Consider the following 19,701-nt stretch of genomic DNA (forward strand, 5'->3'; position numbering starts at 1 on the left):
TTCTCCTGTGTTTAGACAGGTTCCCAAACCCTGGACGTTATAAAAGACAACTGCAACCTATGTCAGAGCAAAATACTATGAAACTATTCAACAAAGAATCTTTATGTGAACTTTGTGTGCTTGCATTATTTGCCCTGGAAGTCCTTGCCACTTCAACACAACCCCCTTCCCCTCTCCTTCCTCCAAGTTTCCCCTATCCCATATTTCCAGGGGTCTCAGCAGATTCTTAGGGGACACGGGTGGCGCTGTGGGTTAAACCACAGAGCCTAGGGCTTGCCGATCAGAAGGTCGGCAGTTCGAATCCCCGCGACGGGGTGAGCTCCCGTTGTTCGGTCCCAGCTCCTGCCCACCTAGCAGTTCGAAAGCACAGCAGTGCAAATAGATAAATAGGTACCACTCCGGCAGGAAGGTAAACGGCATTTCCGTGCGCTGCTCTGGTTCGCCAGAAGCAGCTTAGTCATGCTGGCCACATGACCCGGAAGCTGTACGGCAGCTCCCTCGGCCAATAAAGCGAAATGAGTGCCGCAGCCCCAGAGTCAGTCATGACTGGACCTAATGGTCAGGGGTCCCTTTACCTTTACAGCAGATTCTTGGCACTCATCACATGCCAGTGTGAGTATGGGACACACTCAGACATGTCTCACATCCATAGGTGTTCACCCCCAGCCAACCAGCATCTTAGGTAAAAAATATACACACATCACTACAAACATATCCAACTGAATAATGGTCAAAGCGTCAAACTGTACATCGAATGGCTGGGAAACGCACAAGAACAGACCAGTCCATTTTTCGCTCGCCTCTGATGGCAAAACCCTATCAGGGTGAACAGCTGGATTTGGGATACATCCAAATTGGAAAACCTGAATTTACACATGTCCGCATGATGGGAAATGGCCTGCCCCACAAACCAGGTTTTATTCTAGGGTTAGCCAAGAAGCGAGCAAAATCTACTGGATTTGGATCTCCCTTACCTGTTGAAGAAGGGTACAGGACTTCTTGTTGTTGTTGTTGTTTAATCGTTTAGTCGTGTCCGACTCTTCGTGACACCATGGACCAGAGCACACCAGGCACTCCTGTCTTCCACTGCCTCCCACAGTTTGGTCAAACTCATGCTGGTAGCTTCGAGAACACTGTCCAACCATCTCGTCCTCTGTCGTCCCCTTCTCCTTGTGCGCTCCATCTTTCCCAACTTCAGGGTCTTTTCCAGGGAGTCTTCTCTTCTCATGAGATGGCCAAAGTATTGGAGCCTCAGCTTCAGGATCTGTCCTTCCAGTGAGCACTCAGGGCTGATTTCCTTCAGAATGGATAGGTTTGATCTTCTTGCAGTCCATGGGACTCTCAAGAGTCTCCTCCAGACCATAATTCAAAAGCATCAATTCTTCGGCGATCAGCCTTCTTTATGGTCCAGCTTTCACTTCTATACATCACTACTGGGAAAACCATAGCTTTTATTATACGGACCTTTGTCGGCAAGGTGATGTCTCTACTTGTTCACAACTATTCTCGTGATGCAGGTGTGCCAAGGTGTTGTACCAAATTCTGGCATGGGAGTTACAATGAGACACAGGGAATCCCATCAGATGGTGTGGTGCTTGCCTTCTGGTTTGTTAAGCCAGTACATCGCTGCTGGATGCCACATAAAGCAACTTTAATTGGGAGCTACAGAAGTGGGACATTTAATTGGGAGGTGCAGAAGTGGGACAGGTGCTTTAAACTTAGCAGGAGCATTTAACCTCATTTTTGTTCTACCTTGGCTTCAGGAGTGCTCACTCAGCACAGTCCTCCCTGCTGCTGTGCTCAGCCCAAGTCCTACCACAATTATATATACTTTTCTCGGCGACCAAGGCTCTTCAGCAACCTATTAACTTTGCATTATAGAAATATACTGTGTGTGTGTGTGTGTGTAATATGGGCTACCAGCTATTTGTTTGCGTGGCAAGTTCCCGCCTCCCCCCATAGAAATAAAGACACAGGACACAAGAATTCGAGTTAATGGGTCAAATTAGGCCACAACTTTATTGATTACAGGAATTGAGCGGTATTGGCTTAGGCATAGGTCCTACAACTAACCGGCCTGGCCGGTGAGGGTTAACCACCAGTGGGAAGAGTCCTGCTGAGGCACGTCAACTAGGACCTGCCCTGGGGTCACCGCGTGGGGGCGTGCCATGGGCCCACACCTCCATAGGCTTAGGACAAGGCCACACACCCCGGAATCCTTTACCGGACTACCCTTTATTTGGGAGAAGGTATGGCGCTCCCTCTCCCCCCTTCATCTGCATAACAATAGACTGTACCCCCAGCAATGACTCCCTGCTATCGCGTGGGGCTAGAGCCAGCCCCCGCAAGTGTGGGGAGGGGTGTGAAGCCCGCAACCCCACCTCCTCCCTAGCTTGGAAGTGGATTTCTCATACCAAAACATGATGCAACTCAAAATAGTAGAAGCTGAAGTTATACACTAGAGTTAGGGAATTTGTGGCCCTCCAAATACTTCTGGACTCCAGCTCCCGTTATCCTTGACCATTGGCCAAGCTGGTCGGAGCTGATGGGAATTGGAATTCAGCAACCTCTAGATGGCTGCAAGTCCGTCCTGTCAGGAGCTCAGCCTACACTCAAGTAGGACCCTGGCAGAGACACATGCCCAACTGGCGTGTTCTCTCCCTCCTGGTCGTTCGTTCGGGAGCTTCAAAAGCTTTCTTCAGCCTGAACATCACAACAACTGATGCCAACAGACACCGGCACACTTAGGGATCCGCAGAGTCTTCGCAACTTGCGTGACCGACCTCAGCAACTCAGCATTTTGGCTAATCTACTTTATTTACATATAAACACACACGGAGCACTGCAACATGGCTCCCTCTCTCTCTAGCATTAGACAGCAAAGAGGAAAGGAACAAAGGACAATAGTCCCACTTCACGGAACACAGTAACACAAACATCCTAACTCCATCACTTCCCACTCTGTGGAGTCAAAACATATACTGTCATGTGATAGACAACAATCCCATAACTGCAATCATGGAGCAGGAATTCTAACACGTCCCCCCCCCCAGCCCTGTTATGCAACTCATATTAGTTGCCAATTACTTTCCAGGCCCAGTTCAAAGTGCTGGTGTTGACCTGTGAAGCCTCGGGTGTGACCTCAGCTGCTTTGCAAGGACCTGGAAGTCATGTCAGAGGCCCCGCGAGGCCTCGGACACCATCTCTGAAGCCTTACAAGGCCTTGGACACAACCTCTGGTGCTTCGCAAGGCACTGGAAGTCATGTCGGAGGCCCCACGGTATGGGTGCCGAGCATCTGAAGCATAATTTTTGTGGGTGCCTGGGCACCCAGGGCCCCCTATAGCTGGCGCCAGTGCTTCAGAGGCTCAGAGTTGCTATTCCCCTTCAGGGATGACCTGAGATATTGTGCTGCCTGAAGTGAATGATGACCAGGCTACCAATGGAATCTTATTTCAATGGTGTCAATGGGGCAGCATCCTTCGCTGAACCTGAGGGGTAGCCAGATCGCTCAGAGTGCGCATGGCACATATAGCTCTGCCTAACTCCCTTCCCCAAAGCCTCAGCCTCACTCTGCCTAATGATAGAGCCAGCCTGGTTCTTAAATTACAATGGCAATAATTGGACGCTGCTAAATTCTCTATCTCTGGAAACACCAGTTACAGATAGGTAGCCGTGTTGGTCTGCCATAGTCAAAACAAAATAAAATACTGGAAGGAAAAAGAAAAAAAAAATACTGGAAGGAATTTTTTTTATTTTGTTCTGGAAACACCAGTAAAGCCATAATTCTGGCTGATGTTCCACATGCAGCTATGTGCAAGTAAGTGGCATTGAACACTGTAAGAATTACCTGGACACAGAAAATTCTACTAAATCAGGCCTAAATTCCTCAGAAGCATGCATTGATTTGGGCTACCATGTAGATTCACAGGGAGGTTAAAGATTATGAGCCAGGAAATAGAACATTGAGAGGCAAAGTGAAAGAGAATGTCTGTCCTGGGACTAGCAGGCAAACCATTTATTTATTTATTTATTTATTTATTTATTTATTTTTAATACTACTACTACTACTGCTACTACTGTTTGAATCTATATACTGCCGTTTACCCGCAGGTCTCAAGAAACCTCCCTTACAATGGGCAATGCATGTCCAACAACCACACATTCAATTTCTTTACGAATGAATATTCATTTTTAGAACCTAAGTTTTTTAAAAAAATAAAAAATAAAAAACCACTGCTTCCACTATTTTAGATTTCGTTCAAATTTATTACTTATTCCAGCAATGTTTTTGGACATATGAGGAAATCACTGGAATGCAATCAGGTTTGTGTGTGTAATCGGTTCAACAATCTTAAAAGTCATGGCTTGTACAAAACAGCTTCTTAGAATACAATGCCCTTTTTTGAATTATTTAAATGTATCCTGCATGTATTTAGATTGCAGGAAAAGCCGCAAGTTGGTAGGTATCTAGATCTAGCAGCCGAAGAGGATTCATCTATGTTCATAAAAAGGAACTAAAAATATCTATATAATATGAAAAACCCGCTAACCTTAAATCACCGGTCATGGGAAATATAAACCTTTACTGAGAAAGGACATTTTTACAAGAAAATGAATATATATGACTAATCATTTAATGTGAGAACAGCTTCCCGAATATTCTCTCCCTCAAATGTGACTGAAATTTTACATTATCCATAAATTACATTATCATTCTCTTACATGGGCATACCAATAACCTTCTCTTTTTCTCATTGTTTCTGAATTTCATCCCAATCTCTCTGACTTCTCCAATCACTTTCCAAGTCTTCCTTTGATCACCATATCTCCTCCTTTGCCCCACCTCACCCCATCCCAGACCTTAAGAGCAAAGGTGGTTGTGAACCTTGTAGGCATTTTGCTGTGAAGAGTTTTTATCACCAGGGATTTCTTTCCTTCAAAGGCCCTGCCCAAGAGCACAGAGAAGTAAGAGGAGATACATTGGTGAACACTGACCCAGCAGATGACCCAGCAGAAGAGGAAGAACTGGCACCGAGGATACAGTCATACCTCTTGTTACGTTTGCTTCATGTTACGTTCTTTCAGGTTACGTCCCGCAGCGACCCAGAAGTACCGGAAAGGATTACTTCCAGGTTTCGCCGCTTGCACATGCGCAGACGTGCAAAATTACATCATGCGCATGTGCAGAAGTGGCGAATCGCAACCTGCGCGTGCGCAGACGCACGACTGTGGGTTGCATTCCTTTCATGTTGCGAACAGGCCTCCGGAACGGATCCCGTTCGCAACCAGAGGTACCACTGTACAAGCTTCTCAGTCTCCATCAGCATGCCAAAGAAATGGTTTTTGCCTATGCTCCTCTCTGATATGCTAGCTTTCTATGTGCAGGGTTTTATTTGGTACTCAAACCTGAGAAATCAACCCCTCAGTTTGAAGCGGTATGGATCAGGAAGGATTATAATTAATAATAATAATAATAAATTATTATTTATACGCCACCCATCAGGCTGGGTTTCCCCAGCCACTCTGGGCAGTTCCCAACAGAATGTTAAAAGGACGATAAAACATCAAACATAGAACACTTCCCTAAACAGGGCTGCCTCCACATGCCTCCTGAAAGTCAGACAGGTGTTTTTTTCCTTGACATCTGATAGAAGGGCGTTCCACAGGGTGGGCGGCACCACCAATAAGACCCTCTGCCTGGTTCCCGGTAACCTCACTTCTTGTAGGGAGGGAACTGCCAGAAGACCCTCAGAGCTGGACCCCGGTATCCGGGCTGGACGATGGCAGTGGAGACGCTCCTTCAGGTATACTGGGCCAAGGCCATTTAGGGCTTTAAAGGTCAGCACCAACACTTTGAATTGTGCTCGGAAATGTACTGGGAGCCAATGGAGGTCTTTCAGGACCGGTGTTATGTGGTCTCAGCAGCCACTCCCAGTCACCAGTTTAGCTGCCGCATTCTGGATTAATTGCAGTTTCCAGGTCACCTTCAAAGGTAGCCCCACGTAGAGCACATTGCAGTAGTCTAAGCAGGAGATAACCAGAGCATGCACCACTCTGGCAAGACAGTCCACAGGAAAGTAGGATCTCAGCCTGCGTACCAGATGGAGCTGGTAGACAGCTGCCCTGGACACAGATATGGTCCTCCGCCTCCATGGATTCTACAATGTAATCTCTCCAGAAAAGGATGCATAAATTGGCTCCTTCCTACACACAATGACTCCCTCATTTCCTATATGGAAGTATCAAGACCCACCGTGTCACCTGGGGAGAAATGCATTAACATTCTCAAAGAATGATGTGCAAACCCTGTTTTTAGAAAAACCTATCACAGCAGTATCCCTGCACGCACCAGGACCTATGCTGCCTTGCCATATCCTGCTTAGGCACAGTGGTACGCAAGAGTACTCCATCTCAACCCCCTGCCCTGTTGCTGTCGAGCCTCCGTTTGAAGGGTGCTTTTGCTGCGCAGAAGTCTCTAAAATAAAGAGGCTGCAGCAAAAGCTAATTTTCAGCGCTCACCTTTTAGCTCTTTTCCTTGCCATATCTCATGTATTTTTCTCTCCTCTCTCTCTCTCTCATTCATGCTATAGCTGTGGTGCTGAATGCCAATGAGACGACGCGGTGCGGCCCCAGCCAGTCATTTGCAGGCAATTTCTGCAGGGTACCAAATAGTCAACCCACACTTTTTTGAACCTCAGATGTGGTTGGGTCAACCAATTACGCACGCTATTTTGGTAGTAACCATGGCTACACTCGGAGAGGTGGGGATTTCGAATACCCACTCCTTGGACTCACTCTGCAGAAAGGAAATGCAAATCCGATTTTGCGGTGAAACCTGAGTTTGCTAAGGACGGTGTTAAAAATCACAAGGATTTGTGGGGAAGGAAGCTCCATGGGGCTCTTGGCACCTTGAATCTTTACCCCCAGAGTCCTGAACATCTGCAAACAATATGCATATATTTGAGTGGCAGTACTGGGCGTGCATGGAGAGAGGGGGAATATCGCAGACGGAGGATTGGAAATTACAAAGGGAAGTTCCGCAATGAGACCTCTGCTTTGCATTTGAAGGCTCTGTGGAGAGAGAGGAGCTGTTTTTTGTCCATTTGCTGCATTTCCAGCTGCTCACCGGTCCCATCAATAATCCTCTGAAGTGAGGGGGTGGGGAGGCAAATTTGTTTTTCAGCAGGCTCGTTTGCCCATCCTTGTACTCCTCTAGCGCTACCCATGATATATATGGCTATGAAAAGAAATAACAGACCCGAAGAGGGAAAAAAGCCATGCATACAGTGAGCGTCTTCAAGGACCAATCCCCAGAAAGCAGAGCGACTAACACACACACACACACACACACACACACACAACACCTTCTGCAGCAGCCCATAGCGATTTGCAAGGAGCCATTATCAACACCTCATGCTTACAAATGAAGCGAATCCCAGCCCATGACTTTGCAAAGTAGCTAATAAAGAAAGACGTGAGTTTCTGCTGGAAAGGCTCTGAGGGGGGGAGGGGAATGCTTCTCGGCCCAAGGCCCACAGCACAAGGGAAGTGAAATATACTCGGAGTCGAATGTGGATTTCATGCTCTTTATTCAGCTCATAGTAGCGAGGAATGAAAGTTCCCCCACAATATCTGCTTTATATACATGATTTACACAATGGGCCACACGTGATTGGCTAATCCCGGAATTCTCCTGTAGGCCAATCAGGTTGCGGATTCACTTCCACCTGGAGCTGGATTGGGTGGCTCCTGCAGACCAATCATACTGCTGCATTGTTCTAGGACCAATCAGACTGCTGCATTCTGGATCCTATTGTTCTAGGACCAATCAGACTGCTTCATTCTGGATTCTATTCAACTCAGTACATAACAGGAAGAGACCTTTTTGGCTAGTGAGCTGGGCAAGGAGGACAAGCTCAACTGCCTGAAAATTTACAAGCCAGTCAGTGTTAGGATATAGTCACGTTCCACCTTTAGAACAGGCATGTGGAGTTGTTGTATGTCACATGTCTGTTTACTTCCAGCACAGCCTGCTGGGAACTTCTGTTGTATATAGCTTTAGCTTATGCCTTTTTGCTTGGACACGAAGGGAAGCAGACATGTTTTTTCCTTTGTTCTGATGCTGAATAAATGCTTGTAAATATGCTTACATATGCCTCTGTCCGCCCTTCTCTTGCAAAGAGTTCTTATCTCTGCTGGCTTGCATGCTCAGTCTCTAAAGGTCTCTGAGGCTTGAGTCGCAGTTTTTGATGCTGTTCCGAGAACTGGAGTTCGCCCGGCTGCTGGCCGGTGGGCTGGAGCCAGCTGGGGGCCTGCCAATTGCCCCCGTCTCCCCAGATGCATCCCAACAGTAAGAAAGCATGTCCGCTGCCCCATTAACTAGGTTCAGGGGTCCCCAGCCCCACTGAATAACCTCTGGGCAACTTCCAGGAACCACATGCAGGTGGTGGCCGGGGTCAGACACAAAAATGGGTAGTGACAAATGCAAATTTTGCCCTCTACAGGTAAAGTCCTCACATTCTGTCCACCTGTCTCTACTTCCATCTGCGTGGGACCCCATAACACTAGTCCTAAAAGACCTACACTGACTCCAAGTACGTTTCCGAGCACAATGCAAAGTGTTGGCACTGACCTTTAAAGCCCCAAATAGCCTCAGCCCAGTATACCTGAAGTTGCAGGAGTGTCCTTTGCCTTCACTTTACAGTTTCCTGTACAGTGGTACCTCGGGTTAAGAACTTAATTCATTTTGGAGGTCTGTTCTTAACCTGAAACTGTTCTTAAACTGAGGTACCACTTTAGCTAATGGGGCCTCCCACTGCCGCTGCGCCACTGGAGCACGATTTCTGTTCTCATCCTGAAGCAAAGTTCTTAACTAGGTTAGCGAAATCTGTAACCTGAAGCATCTGTAAGCTGAAGCGTATGTAACCCGAGGTACCACTGTAGTTTTATGGGCACTTATGCAACCATTTCACTGGCCTTGGCTCAGTATACCTGAAGGAGCCTCTCCACCCCCATCGTTCAGCCCAGACACTGAGGTCCAGCTCTGAGGGCCTTCTGGCAGTTCCCTCACTGCGAGAAGTGAGGTTACAGGGAACCAGGCAGAGGGCATAGCTGTCAATGTTTCCATTTTTTTAAGGGAAATTCCCTTATTCCGAATAGGATTCCTCACAAGAAAAGGGAAAAGTTGACAGCTATGGTAGAGGGCCTTCTCGGTAGTGGCACCCGCCCTGTGGAACGCCCTTGCAGCAGATGTCAAACAGCTTATGTGATTTAAAAAATACATCTGAAGGCAGCTATGTTCAGGGAAGCTTTTAATGGTTCATGTTTCATTATGTTTTTATATGTGTTGAAAGCCACCCAGAGTGGTTAGGGCAACCCAGTCAGATGAGTGGGGTACTACTACTACTGCTAAACTTAGGACGTCCCTATTTTTATCAGAGAAATGTTGGAGGGTAAGAAACTGAAGTTTGAGAATCATCTCACAGGATCTTGCAAGATGCAGAAGGGGCTGAGGCCTTAAAAACAGAATATACCGTATTTTTCGCTCTATAAGACGCACCAGACCACAAGACGCACCTAGTTTTTGGAGGAGGAAAACAAGAAAAAAAATATTCTGAATCTCAGAAGCCAGAACAGCAAGAGGGATCGTTGCGCAGTGAAAGTAGCAATCCCTCTTGCTGTTCTGGCTCCTGTGATAGCTGCGCAGCCTGCATTCACTCCATAAGACGCACACACATTTCCCCTTACTTTTTAGGAGGGAAAAAGTGAGTCTTATAGAGCAAAAAATACGGTAACTTAAAAATAATAGCACAATTATCCCACCCAGTTACAGTATGATTTTATGGCCCAGTTCGCACATATATTTAGGCATCTTAGTGGCATGACTTGCACAGCACATACACTATTCATTTAAAGCACAAAGAATCCTGGGAGCTGTGGTTTGCTAAGGGTGCTGGGAATTGTAGCTCTGTGAGGGGTAAGTCACAGTTCCCAGAATTCCTTGGGCTTTGAGTGTGCTTTTAATAGATGGCATGGAACCACAAAACATTTGACTGCTTGCCTCTTCTTCTGCATTCGTCTCAATATGATGAAAATAAAAGTGATTTCTGTCTCTTGCACCCTTCATCTTTGGTTGTTTTGTGAAATTGGTATCTCTGCTTCCTAATAACAAAAAAACTGAGCAGGGGAAGGGGGGGAATTTTATTTCCATGATTCATATTGGTTTATCATAAAAGCAGCGTAAATGAAAGGCGATCAGAAGAGCTCCCATCAATGCAATGAAAGAGAAAATATCTCGATCAAGTGTTTCAATTATCATTCTTTCATTGAGTCCTACAAGCAGGTATTGAGTTGATACTATAATTCATCAACTGATAAAGCACTACTGCAGTCTTTTAACTCTCCACATACTTGCAGGCTAATTATTTCTACACATATTTCTTTATTTAATATGTTTCTGACCCACCTTCTCACTCACCGCTGAGTCCAATGAACAATCATACAAAACAAAATCACAATAAAATTGTGTGTGTGTGTGTGTTGGATTTTTAGATGAGTATACGTGTTTCTCTGTTCATTCATGTGTTAAATAATACCATGGGGGCAGTTATTGTTTTTGTTTGCTATTATGGTGTGTATTTTTGTGGGGTTTTCTATATCTGTGAACCTCCCTGGGATCTTTGGATGAAGGGCAGTATAGTATTAATAAATAAAAACATTTGTTATCATGTGTTTTGTGCGTGTGTGTGTGTGTGTGTGTGTGTGTGTTGTAAACTGCCCTGAGATCTACAGATAAAGGGCTGCATACAAATTAAATAACTAAATAATAAATAAATAAAATCAAAGCATTGTTGTGTGAATTGGCTTGTTTGCAGTTAGGTCCTGACCTGGAGCTCACTGAATGACAAATACAATTTCGGTTGACTTTGTTTAGGAGAGAAGAATATGTGTTGCTGTGTTTGGGAGCAATGCACTGATCATCATCATCATCATCATCATCATAATTTATTATTTATACTCCGCCCATCTGGCTGGTCTATTAAACATTAAAAGCTTCCCTAAACAGAGCTGCCTTCAGATGTCTTCTAAAAGTCTGGTAGTTGTTTTTCTCTTTGACATCTGGTGGGAGGGAGTTCCACAGGGCGGGTGCCACCACCGAGAAGGCCCTCTGCCTGGTTCCCTGTAACCTGGCTTCTCGCAGCAAGGGAACCGCCAGAAGGCCCTCGGCACTAGAAGGGAGTTAATCTCTGCAACGTAATCTAGGTGCCCAGAGTGTTCACACTGTAAGTTGTTTCAAATGGCTTTTGACATGTGCATAATCTGCATTCTGTCTTGCAGATAAGGAAGATGTATCTGCATTGAGCTAGGGTCCTCCCCTGGGGCTGGCAGCGGGAGAGCTGATTCTAACAGCTGCTGGAGGTTGTCTACCATTTTATTTTGCCGGAATACCTGAATTTTGCATCACTCCAAGGGTGTTATGGGAGGGAAACCGTAAGCGGTATTTGAAAGAAACTTTCCTCCCATAATGTCTTCAGGTGTCTTCTGCAAAATTTAACTGTAACTGCTGGGAGCGGCCACTGAAATCAACAGTTAACAAACAAGCAGAAAGGAAAGGAAACGATTATGAATACTGAAAAGAATGTGAGTCTAACAAACAATTAACAAAATGAATGCAATTTTAATGAGTTATTACAGAACGAAAGAAGTCTCTTGCACACTGCTTGCTGTGCTTATTTCCTGGTTTAGAATATTGGCTTTATACCAAAAGCTGAATACTTTCCATGAGCTGCAGAACTTGATGCTGCTACCAGGCTGCAAGAATGTTGAAACTTTGGATGGGGGGGGAGTAAATGTGGGGAGTATCCATGATATGAGATTTGTTCAACAACTTGAACAACCTGTGCAATCATCTATCAGTCCTCTCCCTATATGTCTTCTGACAAGAGGACGGATAGCAAGGTTGAGGGAAAAAATTTGGCCACAGAGCAGGTGCCAATACTGAGAAGGCCCTCTGCCTGGTTCCCTGTTGCTTCACTTCTCGCAGTGAGGGAACTGCCAGAAGGCCCTCAGTGCTGGACCTCAGTGTCCAGGCTGAACGATGGGGGTGGAGACGCTCCTTCAGGTATACTGGGCCTTTGAGGCTGTTTAAGGTCAGCGGAACGCGGGTGGAGCTGTGGGTAAAACCTCAGTGCCTAGGACTTGCTGATCGTAAGGTCGGCGGTTTGAATCCCCACGGTGGGGTGAGCTCCCGTCGTTTGGTCTCAGCTCCTGCCCACTTAGCAGTTCGAAAGCTACCGCTTTATAGTGGGAATGTAAACGGCGTTTCCATGTGTGGCGCTGGTGCTGGCTCGCCAGCTGCAGCTTCGTCACGCTGGCCACATGACCCGGAAGTGTCTTCGGACAGCGCCAGCTCCCAGCCTCTTGAGCGAGATGAGCACGCAACCCTAGAGTCGGACACAACTGGCCCGTACGGGCAGGGGTACCTAAGGTCAGCACCAACACTTTGAATTGTGCTTGGAAACATACTGGGAGCCAATGTAGGTCTTTTAAGACTGGTGTTATTTTTTGCTATTTTTTTTAAAAAATAAATTATTTTTTACCAACCACCAAAACACAAACAGTGAAACGCCCCCAGGCGGCTGATACATTGGGTATTCAATATTCAATAATATACATATTCAATAATATACATATTCAATAATAACATATTCAAATCTACCATATGTACACTTCTATATACCTTAACCCTCCTCCCTCCACAAGCTTTATTTAACTTTTAACATTTTAATTGCCCCAAATTGTTCAAACCTACCCAAATAATTCATTATCTTCTCAAACCAATCTTCCTCTTTCTCACTGACCTTAAGCCCTTTCATTCTATGTATCTTCACAGTTAGGTGTTCTAAAATTATAATATTATTCCATTTTTTCCTCCATTGGTTCACCCCTAGCTCTTCTGCATTTTTCCAAGACCGGTGTTATATGATCCTGGCTGCTGCTCCCAGTCAGAAGTCTTGCTGCTGTGCATTTCTTCACACACTCAGCCACCCATCCCAATCCGCCCCTTTGCAGGCAAGCAAGAAGTGTGATCAAAGTTTCAGGACACTTTCCAGCCAGACCAAAACATGCCAGGAAGTAAGGCCAGGAGTGGATCTGGCCTGGGGAGATTGGGTTGCATCCAAGGTTTTATTCAAGGTAGACCCAAGAAAACAAATGCACCCTAAGTTGTGTCTTGTCCATTAATTTCAATGTGTCTGTTCTGAGTAGGCCTAGCAGTGGGTACAGTCAAGGTGAGTGGCTGAGGAGGAGGGTGTCCTGGGGGCCAGACAGAGATGCCTGGAGGGCCGGAACTTCCCCATCCCTTTGCTAACATTGCCTGTGTGGTGCTCATGCCTGTGTATGTGTCTGCACATTAAAACACTCAATTATTTTTTAATGACAAAAAAATGTTTGCAGAAAACTAATTTCCAACTTGCCAGCCCTCGTGAATATTCATGAGAGTCTCCATTATGCTTCTGAACACATTGTACTACTCAGACATGAGCATGTGAGCTGATGCGCCTCATGCAAAGGGAGGAAGAAATCACATGGACCTTTTTTTCCCCTGGTCAGTCCATTTTTGCTAATCAGGCTTCCATAGGAAGACCTGGCAGGGAGCCATTTTTAGGGGAAATCTCAAACTCTCTCTATATATGTTAAAAAGTAAACAAAAACAAAAACAAAAATAAACCGTGCATTACGTAATTTTGAATCATGAATAACTTCAAGGAAATGGCGAAGCGCTCGCAGAGAGTCTGTAAGCAGGAAACAAGGCAAAATTTGTCAGATAAATTATTCATTATGAATTAGTCACCCAGCTCTAATTAAACTATTAGTGCAGCTAAGTAGAGAAAAAGATCCTCCAATTCAGAATCACACACACACACCCTTGTGTCAGTGGTAGTCAGACTGAGAAACACTGGTTCTGCCCAAGGACAGGACTATATATATATATATATACAATATATACATATATATACATATATATATATATACATATATATATATACAATATTTTTATTAGTTTTCAATTACAATAACCCAATAATAGTCTCATTATAACAATGCCAAATTATAATACAATTACTAATACCAATCATTCAGATACCAAATTATGTAATTTAGGTGGTCCCCCGCGTGCTAAAATTGATGGTTTGATTATTTACTTTATTTCTGTGTTCCTAAATCTTATTAATATCAAGTATTTTTCACTCCATAAGACGCACCTAGTTTTTAGAGGAAAACAAGAAAAAAAATATTCTGAAAAAAATAGTGGTTCATGCTGTGGCCACCCTGAGTGCTCACTGGAAGGACAGGTCGTGAAGCTGAGGCTCCAATACTTTGGCCACCTCATGAGAAGAGAAGACTCCCTGGAAAAGACCCTGATGTTGAGAAAGATGGAGGGCACAAGGAGAAGGGGACGACAGAGGACGAGATGGTTGGATGGTGTTCTCGAAGCTACCAGCATGAGTTTGACCAAACTGCGGGAGGCAGTGGAAGACAGGAGTGCCTGGCGTGCTCTTGTCCATGGGGTCACGAAAAGTCGGACATGACTAAACGACTAAACAACAACAACATTGGGGTAGCCCAATGCAAAAATCCTGAGGATCCATGTGGATCCATGCTTTGTAACCACGTTATTGAGATGCATGTCAACACCTCCCAAACTGCAAATAAGATAACAGGAGGTTTCAGTGGCAAAGAAGCCACATGTGTTCATATTTATGCCATACATGTTCATATTTATGCCATACAAATGATTATGACCTCAAAACATGCCACCCAAAACATGGAAATGATCTCAGGGCATGCGATCTGAGGGAAACTGAGGAGGAAGCCTTTGTTTTCCTTTATGCAAAGACAAAAGGATGATGGGGAGATTTTTTTAATATATAGTTATTTATGGTGATTTCTCTTTTTTAAAAAATAAGCCGATCTCAATCCTCTCTGAAAATTGCATCTCGAGACCTAAAAGCTCTCTCCCCCCCCCCTTATCCCTGATGTGCATTTGGTACCTGTGATCACTCCACAACAAAGCAACAATGAGACCACAGCTTTTCTTCAGCTGGAACTCACCAGAAATCAGTTCTGACACCTTCTCGGGTGGGTGCCATTGCCATTATAAGAGAACGAGGGAGGTGTTCATGGTGTGTTCGCACACCTTTTTTTCTAGAAATTGAATAGAAGAAGAAGAAGAAGAAGAAGAAGAAGAAGAAGAAGAAGAAGAATAGTAGTAGTAGTTTGGATTTGATATCCTGTTTTATCACTACCTTTAAGGAGTCTCAAAGTGGCTAACAATCTCCTTTCCCTTCCTCCCCCACAACAAACACTCTGTGAGGTGAGTGAGGCTGAGAGACTTCAAAAAAGTGTGACTAGCCAAAGGTCACCCAGCAGCTGCATGTGGAGGAGCGGAGACACGAACCCAGTTCCCCAGATTACGAGACTACCGCTCTTAACCACTACACCACACTGGCAGAGAATGCTTTGTTTTTCTTTCTTTCTTTCTTTCTTTCTTTCTTTCTTTCTTTCTTTCTTTCTTTCTTAAAAAAAACCAAAGCAAAATAATGTGATGCGGGGAATGTAAATTAATGCTGGAAATATAGTTCTGTTTATTTTGGCAACAATTCTGGTATCAGTCAGAGTGATCCATCATTACATATCTGAAGCAGCTCATTACAAACTCCCATCTACTTGTCAGAAGTTTTCTATCAATCACTGCAAGATCCAGAATGGCAACCTCCTAATCCGAAGTTTGGGGGAACGCTTTGTATTCCATCTTTTCATTATTCTGACACCTGCATTCCTCATCAGCAAAAATATTGCCGGTGTCCATTCAAATTCCTATAATATCAACTTTAAAAACAAAACACTGCAGATTGAAAAAGCTAATGGCTCTTCAATGAGCTGATAAGAACAAAAGGAAGTTACAAGTCCTTCATAATTGCAGATGAGTTTTGGATTTCTCTTTTGGACTGCCAGAGCACATTATTTTGAAAACAGCCAATAGAAGCTGCTCCAGTGAGGTGGAGCAATTGTAGATTAAGTGCAGAGTTTTGTGCATAACTGTAGTAGCTCTTCCTACTTGTCAGCTTATCAAGCATCTATCTTTCCTTTACGGAGGATGTTATGCTTGTAAAGCCTTCAGAGGCTTCATTTTTTGCTTTGAAAGCTGCATGACTCCCCACTGCCACCACGTGGAGACTGCTAGATGTTTACAACCTCCACTCATGTAAAGTATTTGAGACTATACAATGACCTTTCATGTGTTGCAAAAGACAAAGAGCACAGTAGCACATGAAAGAGTTTATTGTGACATTAGGCTTCATAGACAAAGTAGGCTTGCCATATTTTGAAGAGCAAAAAAAAGAGGATGCTATGATGACTCTCATTTTAAATACCTCTGCTATATGTAGCCTATAGAACAGTGATGGCTAAACTTGGCCCTCCAGCTGTTTGGGGACTACAACTCCCATCACCCCTAGCTAACAGGACCAGTGGTCAGGGATGATGGGAATTGTAGTCCCAAAACACCTGGAGGGCCAAGTTTGGCCATCACTGCTACAGAAGCTGTGGTATATAGCTGAGGAGGGCAGGTGAAGAGAAGAGGAAAGCATGTCTTCAAACAACAGTTATGTCTATGTCTCATCCAGAAAGTATAGCCAGAAACATTTTGGCAAATTAAAAACCACCCGAGCAGTAATTTTACTCCTGGAAAAGAGGACGTGTCCTGGGAAAAGAGGACACATGGCAACCCTATAGGATCTATTTTATCCGATGAAATGAATCCAGTATGTCTGTATAGATATACGTAGGGGCTTACAGATCCTTCTGTTCATGGAACAGCTCCAGAACTAGAGGATGTTCCTGCTGGGATAAGTAGGGAGGTAATCTTTGCCAATTCCCCCTCCCCATTGCAGCCTTTGGGGCTACCTTCCAATCCTCTAGAGCTTGAGGCCAGATTGCAATGGGTCTCAATAATCAATCCCATCTATAATTTTGTCAAATGGAATCAGGAGACAACTCTGGCTCCCCATTCTCCCAGCATTTGCCCTCCCTAGCAATTTGTAGGGTGGAGGTGAGCTCCCGTCCTGGCATTCTGGCATCTACAGCCCCACACAGACAACCAGGAATGTCATCATTTATTGATCTGACATCATCTTTGAAGCAGTAGCTCACAGAGTCAGTTAGGCAATTTTCTTTAAAAAGAAAGTCCCTGCATTGCTCAGTTAAAGAAGTAAAAATTAACTACTGACTGCTTTGAACTTTGTATCGATCCTTTAGGAGCTCGAGAAAGAAATGGCACATCTAGGATACATAGAAAGTACAAGACAGATGGTGAGAAGAATGTATAGACAGCTAAAAATAACAGAGCTCCCTTGAGTGGAGGCATAACAGAGGTGGAATATTTTTTCATCAAAGTGGCATTTGACAAATCACACTCGTCTTTTCCTTGTTCTGGTGACAACTGTGCGAGACAAATTCTAGTATGGATGATGCCTTGGCATAAGCTTTGTGAACTGGTAAAAGTCAGCACTGACTTCCGTTAGATTCAAGTAGCCTCTTTTTTCCCATGCTCAGTAAAAAAAAGGAAGACAAATCACCCTGGTGAACCTCATCTCACAATACCAGCAGCCTCACAGAGTAGTACAATTATGTAGGCCAGATTTGAAACTGTAATGTGGACCTCTTCTTCTTCTTTGGCTATCACTTGTAGCTGGGTAAGATTGTCTTCCATAAACACGGTTTTCACAGTGGGTCCGTAAGTGACTGTGGAGGCCAGTTCTGGATCCACACGTCCTTTCACAGTGAGGACATTGGTTTCCGGGTGGGAGTTGGTCACAGTGTGGATTTGCTAAGCATGATGTGTAAAAAATTTCGGAGACACCGTTGATGGAATCTTTCGAGGAGTTGGAGATGGCGTTTATAAGTGGTCCATGTTTCACAAGCATACAGTAAGGTTGGTAGTAAACAAGCATTTTGGTTTCGCTGCAAATGTCCTGGTCCTCAAACACTCTGCACTTCAATTGGGAGAAAGCTGCACTTGCAGAGCTCAGGCGATGCTGGATTTTGGCATCAGTGTTGGCCCTTGTGGTGAATGCTGGGTGTTTTCAGCTGCAGCTCCCATCAACCCAAATGAGAACGACCAATGCTCACAGAATTGCAGTCCTACAACATCTGGGGGACACCGGATTGGGAAAGATGGTGCTACCTGATTCCCCCCTTCTAAAAAAAAAAAAACCTGTGGTTTCCAGGGATTGAACATGGAGCACTGTGCATGCAAAGTCAAGTGAGATCAAACATTTTGGCCAGTTTGTTCTCAGGCAGTTACATGGTTGCCTGTGGTGAAATGAAGTCCTTCTGAAGTCACAGGAGGGGGATATAATTTATTCTGATTTTCACCAAAATCTCTGTGGGCTTGGGGGCTGTTAAAGCTCACAGCAGTGAACTCTGTGCCACTTCCCACCACCCACACGTATTGGACTCAATGGTGTAACGTTGGAAAATGTTGATCACTTCTCCAACCTAGGCAGCTATCTTTCCACAAAGGCTGACATTGATGTCAAAATCCAGCATTGCCTGAACTCTGCGAGTACAGCTTTCTCTCGATTGAAGTGCAGAGTGTTTGAGGAACAGGACATTTGCAGGGAAACCAAAATGCTTGTTTACAAAGCTATTCTACTACCAACTTTACTGTGTGCTTGTAAAACATGGACCACTTAGACCACTTATAAATGCCATCTCCAACTCCTCGAAAGATTCCATCAACGGTGTCTCTGAAAAAAATTACACATCACTTGGGAAGACAGGCGAACTAATGTCAGTGTACTGGAAGAAGCAAAGATCACCAGTGTTGAAGCAATGATTCTTCAACATCAACTTTGTTGGACTGGTCATGTTGTGCGGATGCCTGATTATTGTCTTCCAAAGCAACTACTCTACTCCAAACTTTAAAATGGAAAGTTTAGTGTTGGTGGTCAGCAGAAGGGGTTTAAAGACTGTCTCAAGGCAAATATTTAAAAATGTAGTATAAACACCAACAATTGGAAAACACTTGCCTGCGAGCGCTCCAGTTGGAGAACAGCCTTTACCAAAGGTGTCATGGGCTTTGAAGACACTCAAACTCAAAACACAAGGAAGAAACATGCTAATAATAATAACAGTAATGGTAATAATAATAAATTTTATTTATATCCCGCCCTCCCCAGCCATAACTGGGCTCAGGGCAGCTAACATCAAAATATAAATACATTAAAACATAAAATTCAAGAGGAAGGCACACTTGGCAAATCCACACCGTGGTCAACTCCCACCCGGAAACCAACGTCCCCACTGTGGAAGGACATGTGGATCCAGAATTGGACTCCACAGTCACTTATAGATTCATTGTTAAAACTGTGTTTATGGAAGACAATCTTACTCGGCTACGAGGAATCGCCAAAGAAGAAGATGTAATGTTACATCACGTCACTCTTGTGGCACCCTTGTTTTTAAAGTAAACTAGAGAGGGTGGGGTGGAACACCTTCACCAACCCCGTATGGTTAAGCTAAGCAGCAGTCCCCAGCCTCACAAAGTTATTGAAGGAAAATCTTTCCCACTCAAGAAACCCCCAAAGCACTGTGCCCTGTGCTATATTTTCAGGAAAGCTGTGCAAGGATTTCA

Source organism: Podarcis cretensis (genome assembly GCF_951804945.1).
Source record: "Podarcis cretensis genome assembly, chromosome: 17".
Classification (NCBI taxonomy): domain Eukaryota; kingdom Metazoa; phylum Chordata; class Lepidosauria; order Squamata; family Lacertidae; genus Podarcis; species Podarcis cretensis.